Source organism: Salvelinus sp. IW2-2015, unplaced genomic scaffold, assembly GCF_002910315.2.
Source record: "Salvelinus sp. IW2-2015 unplaced genomic scaffold, ASM291031v2 Un_scaffold1619, whole genome shotgun sequence".
In the NCBI taxonomy this organism is placed as follows: Eukaryota; Metazoa; Chordata; class Actinopteri; order Salmoniformes; family Salmonidae; genus Salvelinus; species Salvelinus sp. IW2-2015.
Genome location: NW_019943038.1, coordinates 170,584 through 179,298, shown reverse-complemented (window position 1 = coordinate 179,298; position 8,715 = coordinate 170,584). Strand labels below are relative to the sequence as shown.

General features: G+C 40.4%; 1 protein-coding gene across 1 annotated transcript in view; it reads left to right on the top strand.

Annotated features, from left to right (window-relative positions):
• Positions 1–270: 270 nt before the first annotated feature.
• The window catches only part of mark2b (MAP/microtubule affinity-regulating kinase 2b), an 18,412-nt gene continuing 9,967 nt past the window's right edge, over positions 271–8,715 (top strand). The window contains exon 1 of the mRNA XM_070439413.1: positions 271–296. The gene's annotated coding sequence lies outside the window, so the exon portion shown is untranslated. The remainder of the gene's footprint in view (positions 297–8,715) is intronic.

Genomic DNA, 8,715 nt, shown 5'->3' with positions numbered 1-8,715 from the left:
GACAGTTAAATGCTATAGTAACAGACTCAGACAGTTAAATGCTATAGTAACAGACTCAGACAGTTAAATGCTATAGTAACAGACTCAGTTAGAAAGTTAAATGCTATAGTAACAGACTCAGACAGTTAAATGCTATAGTAACAAACTCAGACAGTTAAATGCTATAGTAACAGACTCAGACAGTTAAATTGATAAATCGACTCTTGTGAAACAACTTCAGTCAGTCAATGTACATATATTTATATTTTTGTTCCTTTTTGTTTTTGTAGAAATCTCTCCTTCAGATTTCTGAGAAGGTAGGCAACTATCTCACCCACGATAATAACCCCTTTTTTGGTCCTATATATATATATAATATATATAATATATAGACTGATATTATTTGCATCCCAAATGGCACCCTAACCCCCTATATAGACCAGAGCCCCTGGTCAAAAGTAGTGCATTGTGTAAGGAATAGTATTTCATTTGGGAGGCAACCCAAAATTCTCCCCCTCGTTTGGTGTTTCGTAACGCTTTTTGTTTTGATTTTTCCCTGTGGCTTGACCTCTGACCTTTACCCTCTCTATTCTGTGGCTGGCCCCTTCTTTTGCCGTTGGTTTGGAGTGAAGTGTTTTTTTTGCTCCGGTTACTAATGTTACCCCCCCCTCACCCCCGTAGGGTTGGAAAATCGTATCTAAAATGGTCTGGTTTTACAGAAATCCTGGTTGGAGGATTTCTAGAATCAGCAGGGGACAATCTCCAGTGAATCCTCAAACCTGGAATTGGGAAAACCAAGGAATTTTGGAAAACTTTTGCACAATTAAACCCATCTTTCCCTCCATCCATCATCCTCTCTCCTCATCCCTCCATCCATCATCCTCTCTCCTCATCCCTCCATCCATCATCCTCTAACCTCATCCCTCCATCCATCATCCTCTAACCTCATCCCTCCATCCATCATCCTCTAACCTCATCCCTCCATCCTCTAACCTCATCCCTCCATCCATCATCCTCTCACCTCATCCCTCTCTGTGTGAGCTCACCCTTTGTGTCTGAGATAGAGTGAGTGTGTAAATAGAGAGAGTGTTGGAGGAATAGAGGGAACACCTGGGATCAGGTTACCCCTACCTCAAAATAGGAAGTGATGTCACTGGTTTGACAGGATATGATGTCATCTCTTCTGTTAGGGAGGTTGCTCAGCTAGCAACAGGTGTTTTTTAGGTACGGGGGTGAATCTCAAAGAGCACCCTAAACCCTGTACAGTACACAACAACTAACCAAACCCCTATGGGGTCATATGAGAGACAATCACCTCACCTGACCCCATACACACTCACCTTTAATTCACCTCATACCCTGGCCGGTACTGACAAATGCTAAAGTGATCACTGACCAGAGGTGGAAAAAGTACTATTGTAAAAGTTAAGAAAGATACTTTTTTAATAGAAAATGACTAAAGTGAAAAATCACCCAGTAAAATACTACTTGAGTAAAAGTGTACAAGTATTTGGTTTTAAATATACTTAAGTATCAAAAGTGAAAGTATAAATAATTTCAAATTCCTTATATTAGGCAAACCAGATGGCACCGTTTACTTGTTTTTTATTTACGGATCGCCACGGGTCACACTCCAACATGCAGACATTTACAGACGAAGCATGTGTGTTTAGTGAGTCCACCAGATCAGAGGCAGTAGAGATGACCAGGGATGTTCTCTGTTTAGTGAGTCCTCCAGATCAGATACAGTAGGATGACCAGGGATGTTCTCTGTTTAGTGAGTCCTCCAGATCAGATACAGTAGGATGACCAGGGATGTTCTCTGTTTAGTGAGTCCGTCAGATCAGAGGCAGTAGGGATGACCAGGGATGTTCTCTGTTTAGTGAGTCCGCCAGATCAGAGGCAGTAGGGATAACCAGGGATGTTCTCTTGATAAGTATGTGAATTTGATCATTTTCCTGTCCTGCTAATAAGTATTCAAAATGTAGTGAGTACTTTTGGATGTCAGGGGAAATGTATGGAGTAAAAAGTACATTATTTTCTTTAGGAATGTAGTGAAGTAAAAGTTGTAAAAAATATAAATAGTAAAGTACAGATACCCCCCCAAAAAACTTAAGTAGTACTTTAAAGTATTTTTACTTAAGTACTTTATACCACTGTCACTGACAACACCATTGTGTGGTACGATGGGGGGGGTTCCCAGCTTTAGTTAGTAGTAGACGGATCTACCATGGTTCTACGCAGGATTTTGGGTCGATTTGCAATTCCAATTAAATTCTTGAATTCACTCATGAATGGAATTGAATTCTTTGAATTACCTAATAATGGAATTGAATTCTTTGAATTACCTAATAATGGTATTGAGATTAATTTAATTATCTCTCAATTCAAAGACTGACCTGGAATTTACAGGGAGAGAAAATGTAAATATAATTTAATTTGTGGAATTAATCCCAACCCTTTAGGAAGTTATTTTATTCATCCTTCTTGAGAGAGAGAATCTCACACATGCACTACTGCAACAACACTCTCACTTTCACAGAAGACACCTGGGTTTTTCCACCAGTGGGTTATGATGTTTACATTTAAATGTCAGTGTGCTGACACTTTACACCACCAGGGGGTGTAATTCAGCAGGTTAGGCGGAGTGACTGCTCTCTCTGCTGGGGAAGATTAGGAACAGCAAGCACATGTTTTATTGGAGCAGAGCGTAATGGGCCACCATTATTATATCATTATAGCTATCATCTTATCTCTATATTATATCACTATCATTATATCACTATCATTATTATATACTGGTCATATTATATCTATATTATGTCATATATATATATTTTTTTCACCTTTATTTAACCAGGTAGGCCAGTTGAGAACAAGTTCTCATTTACAACTGTGACCTGGCCAAGATAAATCAAAGCAGTGCGACACAAACAAGAGTTACACATGGGATAAACAAACATACAGTCAATAACACAATAGAAKAGTCTATATACAGTGTGTGCAAATGAGGTAAGATTAYGGAGGTAAGGCAATAAATAGGCCGTAGTGGCGAAGTAATTCAAATTTAGCAATGGAGTGATTAGATGTACAGAAGATGAATGTGCAAGTAGAGATACTGGGGTGCAAAGGAGCAACAAATAAATAACAATATGGGGATGAGGTAGTTGGGTGTGCAGTTTACAGATGGGCTATGTACAGATGCAGTGATCTGTGAGCTGCTCTGACAGCTGGTGCTTAAAGTTAGTGAAGGAGATATGAGTCTCCAGCTTCAGTGATCTTTGCAATTCGTTCCAGTCATTGGCAGCAGAGAACTGGAAAGAAAGGCAGCCAAAGGAGGAATTGGCTTTGGGGATGACCAGTGAAATATACCTGCTGGAGCGCGTGCTACGGGTGGGTGCTGCTATGGTGACCAGTGAGCCAAGGCGGAGCTTTACCTAGCAAAGACTTATAGATGACCTGGAGCCAGTGGGTTTGGCGACGAATATGAAGCGAGGGCCAGCCAACGAGAGCATACAGGTCGCAGTGGTGGGTYGTATATGGGGRTTTGGTGACAAAACGGTTGGCACTGTGATAGACTGCATCCAGTTTGCTGAGTAGAGTGTTGTAGGCTATTTTGTAAATGACATCGCCGAAGTCAAGGATCAGTAAGATGGTCAGTTTTACGAGGGTATGTTTGGCAGCATGAGTGAAGGATGCTTTGTTTGGATAAGGAAGCCGATTCTAGATTTGATTTTGGATTGGAGATGCTTAATGTGAGTCTGGAAGGAGAGTTTACGTCTAACTAGACACCTAGGTATTATACTTGTCCACATATTCTAAGTCAGAACCGTCCAGAGTAGTGATGCTGGACGGGTGGGTAGGTGTGGGCAGCGATCGTTGAAGAGCATGCATTTAGTTTTACTTGCATTTAAGAGCAGTTGGAGGCCACGGAAGGAGTGTTGTATGGCATTGAAGCTCGTTTGGAGTTTTGTTACAACAGTGTCCAAAGAAGGGCCAGAAGTATACAGAATGGTGTCGTCTGCGTAGAGGTGGATTCAGAGAATCACCAGCAGCAAGAGCGACATCATTGATTGATACAGAGAAAAGAGTCGGCCCGAGAATTGAACCCTGTGGCACCCCATAGAGACTGCCAGAGGTCCGGACAACAGGCCTCCGATTGTCACACACTGAATCTGTCTGGAAGTAGTTGGTGAACCAGGCTAAGCAATCATTTGAGAAACCAAAGGCTATCGATCTGCCGACAGGAATGTGGTGATTGACAGGTCGAAAGCCTTGGCCAGGTCGATGAATACAGCTGCAAACAGTATTGTCTTTTTTATCATGGGTTATGATATCGTTTAGGTGACCTTGAGCGTTGGCTGCGGTGCACCCATGACCAGCTGCGAAAACCAGGATTGCATAGTGGAGAAGGTAACGGTGAGATTCGACAATGTCGTGATCTTGTTTATTAACTTGGAATTTCGAAGACTTAGAAAGGCAGGGTAGATAGATATAGGTCTGTAGCAGGTTTGGGTCTATAGTGTCCTCCTCCTTTGAAGAGGGGATGACCGGCGGCAGCTTTCCAATCTTTAGGAATCTCAGACGATACGAAAGAGAGGTTGAACAGACTGGTAATAGGGGATGCAACAATTTCGGCAGATAATTTTAGAAAGAGAGGGTCCAGATTGTCTAGCCCGGCTGATTTGTAGGGGTCCAGATTTTGCAGCTCTTTCAGAACATTAGCTATCTGGATTTGGGTGAAGGAGAAATGGTGGGGGCTTTGGCGGGTTGCTGTGGAGGGTGCCGTGCAGTTGACCGGGGTAGGGGGAGCCAGGGGGAAAGCATGGCCAGCCGTAGAGAAATGCTTATTGAAATTCTCAATTATAGTGGATTTATAACATATGTATATAACATAGATATTATATCATTATCTGTATATTTTATATGTGTTATATCATTATTATATCTATATATCTTATGTAATATCTATAGTCATTATTATATCTATATTATCTCTTATCTATGTTATATCATTATATCTATATTTTCTGTTTTATCTATATTATATCATTATTATATCTATACATCTTATCTAGATATCATTATTATATCTATGTTATATCGATATATCTGTCATTATTATATCTATGTTATATCTATGTCATTATTATATCTGTATCTATGTCATTATTATATCTATATGTCATATCTATATATCATTATTATATCTATGTCATATCTATATGTCATTATATATGTCATATCTATATATCATTATTATATCTATGTCATATCTATATGTCATTATTATATCTATGTCATATCTATATGTCATTCTTATAGCTAGACTTTTTTTTGGAGATGTTGACATGTTTAACGGTCCTGGCTAAGCATTTTATGCTCTGTTCTCTCCTATTGAATCATTTGATAATGATTTGTCTGTTTTTAACTGCTATTTTATTTATGTTCAGTATAAAAGGAACGATTTAGTCGGTGCTCAGTTGAATTTGTCGGTTTGTCAGTCTGCATGTCATGTCTCTATGGCTCTGTTTTTTTCTGTCATACACTACCGGTCAAAAGTTTTAGAACCTCTACTCATTCAAGGGTTTTTTGTTATTTTTACTATTTTCTACATTGTAGAATAATAACGATATCAAAACTATGAAATAACACATATGGAATCATGTAGTAACCAAACAAGTGTTAAACAAATCAAAATATATTTGAGATTCTTCAAAGTAGCCACCCTTTGCCTTGGTGACAGCTTTGCACAGTCTTGGAATTCTCTCAACCAGCTTCACCTGGAATGGTTTTCCAACAGTCTTGAAGCAGTTCCCACATATGCTGAGCACTTGTTGGTTGCTTTTCCTTCTCTCTGCAGTCCGACTCATCCCAAAACATCTCAATTTGGTTGAGGTCGGGGGATTGTGGAGGCCATGTCATCTGATGCAGCACTCCATCACTCTCCTTCTTGGTAAAATAGCCCTTACACAGCATGGAGGTGTGTTGGGTCATTGTCCTGTTGAAAAACAAATGATCGTCCCACTAAGCCCAAACCAGATGGGATGGCTTATTACTGCAGAATGACGTGGTAGCCATGCTGTTTAAGTGTGCCTTGAATTGTAAATAATACACAGTGTCACCAGCAAAGCACCCCCACACCATAACACATCCTCCTCCATGGTTTATGGTGGGAAATACACATGCGGAGATCATGCGCTCACTCACACCGCGTCTCACAGTGACACGGCGGTTGGGAACCAAAAATCTCCAATTTGGACTCCAGACCAAAGGACAGATTTCCACCGGTCTAATGTCCATTGCTCGTGTTTCTTGGCACAAGCAAGTCTCTTCTTCTTCTTGGTGTCCTTTAGTAGTGGTTTCTCTGCAGCAGTTTGACCATGAAGTCCTAATTCACGTAGACTCCTTTGAACAGTTGATGTTGAAATGTGTCTGTTACTTGAACTCTGTGAAGCATTTATTTGGGCTGCGTGAATCAGGCTGTTAACTAATGAACTCATCCTCTGCAGCAGAGGTAACTCTGGGTCTTCCATTCCTGTGGTGGTCCTCATGAGAGCCAGTTTCATCATAGTGCTTGATGGTTTTTGCGACTGCGCTTGAAGAAACTTTCAAAGTTCCGTATTGACTGACCTTCATGTCTTAAAGTAATGATGGACTGTCGTTTCTCTTTGCTTATTTGAGCTGTTCTTGCCATAATATGGACTTGGTCTTTTACCAAGTAGGGCTATCTTCTGGATACCACCCCTACCTTGTCACAACACAACTGATTGGCTCAAACGCATTAAGAAGGAAAGAAATTCCACAAATTAACTTCTAACAAGAGACACCTGTTAATTGAAATGCATTCCAGGTGACTACCTCATGAGCTGGTTGAGAGAATACCAAGCGTGTGCAAAGCTGTGAAGGCAAAGGGTGGCTACTTTGAAGAATCTCAAATATAAAATATATATTTGATTTGTTTAACACTTTTTGGGTTACTACATGATTCCATATGTGTTATTTCATAGTTTTGATGTCTTCACTATTATTCTACAATGTAGAAAATAGTAAAAATAACAAAAAACCCTTGAATGAGTAGGTGTTCTAAAACTTTTGACCGGTAAGTGAATGGCTCTATTTCCTTATCTAATATATTGTTAATTCTATCCGTCCTCCGTGGTGGGGTTATTTGACCCACTTTCCCTCCTTCCTTCCCTCTTCTTAAGTCACAGGACGGACTCATACTCCCCTCCAGACCAGACCATACCATTCCAGACCATTCCATTCCAGACCATTCCAAACCATTCCAAACTAAACATCCCATTCCAAACCGTTCCAAACTAAACATACCATACCATTCCAAACCGTTCCAAACTAAACATACCATACCGTTCCAAACCCACACACGGTACTAATGTCCATTGCTCGTGTTTCTTGGCACAAGCAAGTCTCTTCTTCTTCTTGGTCGTCCTGTTAGTAGTGTTTCTCTGCAGCAGTTTGACCATGAAGTCCTAATTCACGTAGAACTCCTTTGAACAGTGATGTTGAAATTGTCTGTTATCTGAACTCTGGTGAAGCATTTATTTGGCTGCGTGAATCAGGCTGTTAACTAATGAACTCATCCTCTGCAGCAGAGGTAACTCTGGGTCTTCCATTCCTGTGGTGGTCCTCATGAGAGCCAGTTTCACATAGTGCTTGATGGTTTTTTGCCGACTGCGCTTGAAGAAACTTCAAAGTTCCGTATTGGACCTGACCTTCATGTCTTAAAGTAATGATGACTGTCGTTTCTCTTTCTTATTTGAGCTGTTCTTGCCATAATATGGACTTGGTCTTTTACCAATGTAGGGCTATCTTCTGGATACCACCCTCTACCCTTGTCAACAAACACTAACTGATTGGCTCAAACGCAATTAAAGTAAGTGAATTCACAGAACTATCCCACAAAGTATTTATACCTTATCTGGACTAACGCGAGACTGTTAATTTTGACAAGTGCCTCTTCTATCTAGGTGACTTTACTTAGCAGTGGAGGCTCGTTTGCAGTGTGAGAATATCCAATCTGATGGTGTGGCTAAAGCTCACTGAATGCATTATAAAAGAACCGGTGCTACTTGAGGCACACTGTAATCTTCCATAGTATAGTAAAACTACTGGTTTATTCTATTTGATTTGTCCTCTAACACTGTTCTTGGGTTATATCCTATCATAGACTCTTAATAGGCTTCTTTTGCATTATGCTTTCTATTTATGAGATAGTTTTAATTGCTCCTCGTTCTACTTATATCTAGTGTAGTCTAATCAATTATGTGTCAGAACTATAGTAAAAAGTACAAATACTACGCAAAAACCCATTGCAGAGGGGATGGAAGTCTATCGGTTTGCTTTCCTACGATACTTTCTCGAACGGAGCGGGTGAAGTGCTACTAGTTTCCTTATCCTACTATAGTACTAGTTGTAACTCTATCACGTCTCCGTGGTGGGGTTATTTGACCATGTTCGTCTCCTTACCTCCTTCTAGAGTCGCACAGGACGGACTCATTATCCCCTCCGAGAACCAGAGCCGTGACCATTTCCAGACCTTCCATTCCAGACCATTCCAAAACCATTCCAGAGGTACTTATGATACATCCGCGATTCCAAACCGTTCAAACTAAACATTACCATACCAGGTTCCCGAAACCGTTGCGCAAAGATACTTCAACGAACCGGCATACCGTTCCGTACACTAACATACCGGTAGGATTTTTCATACCG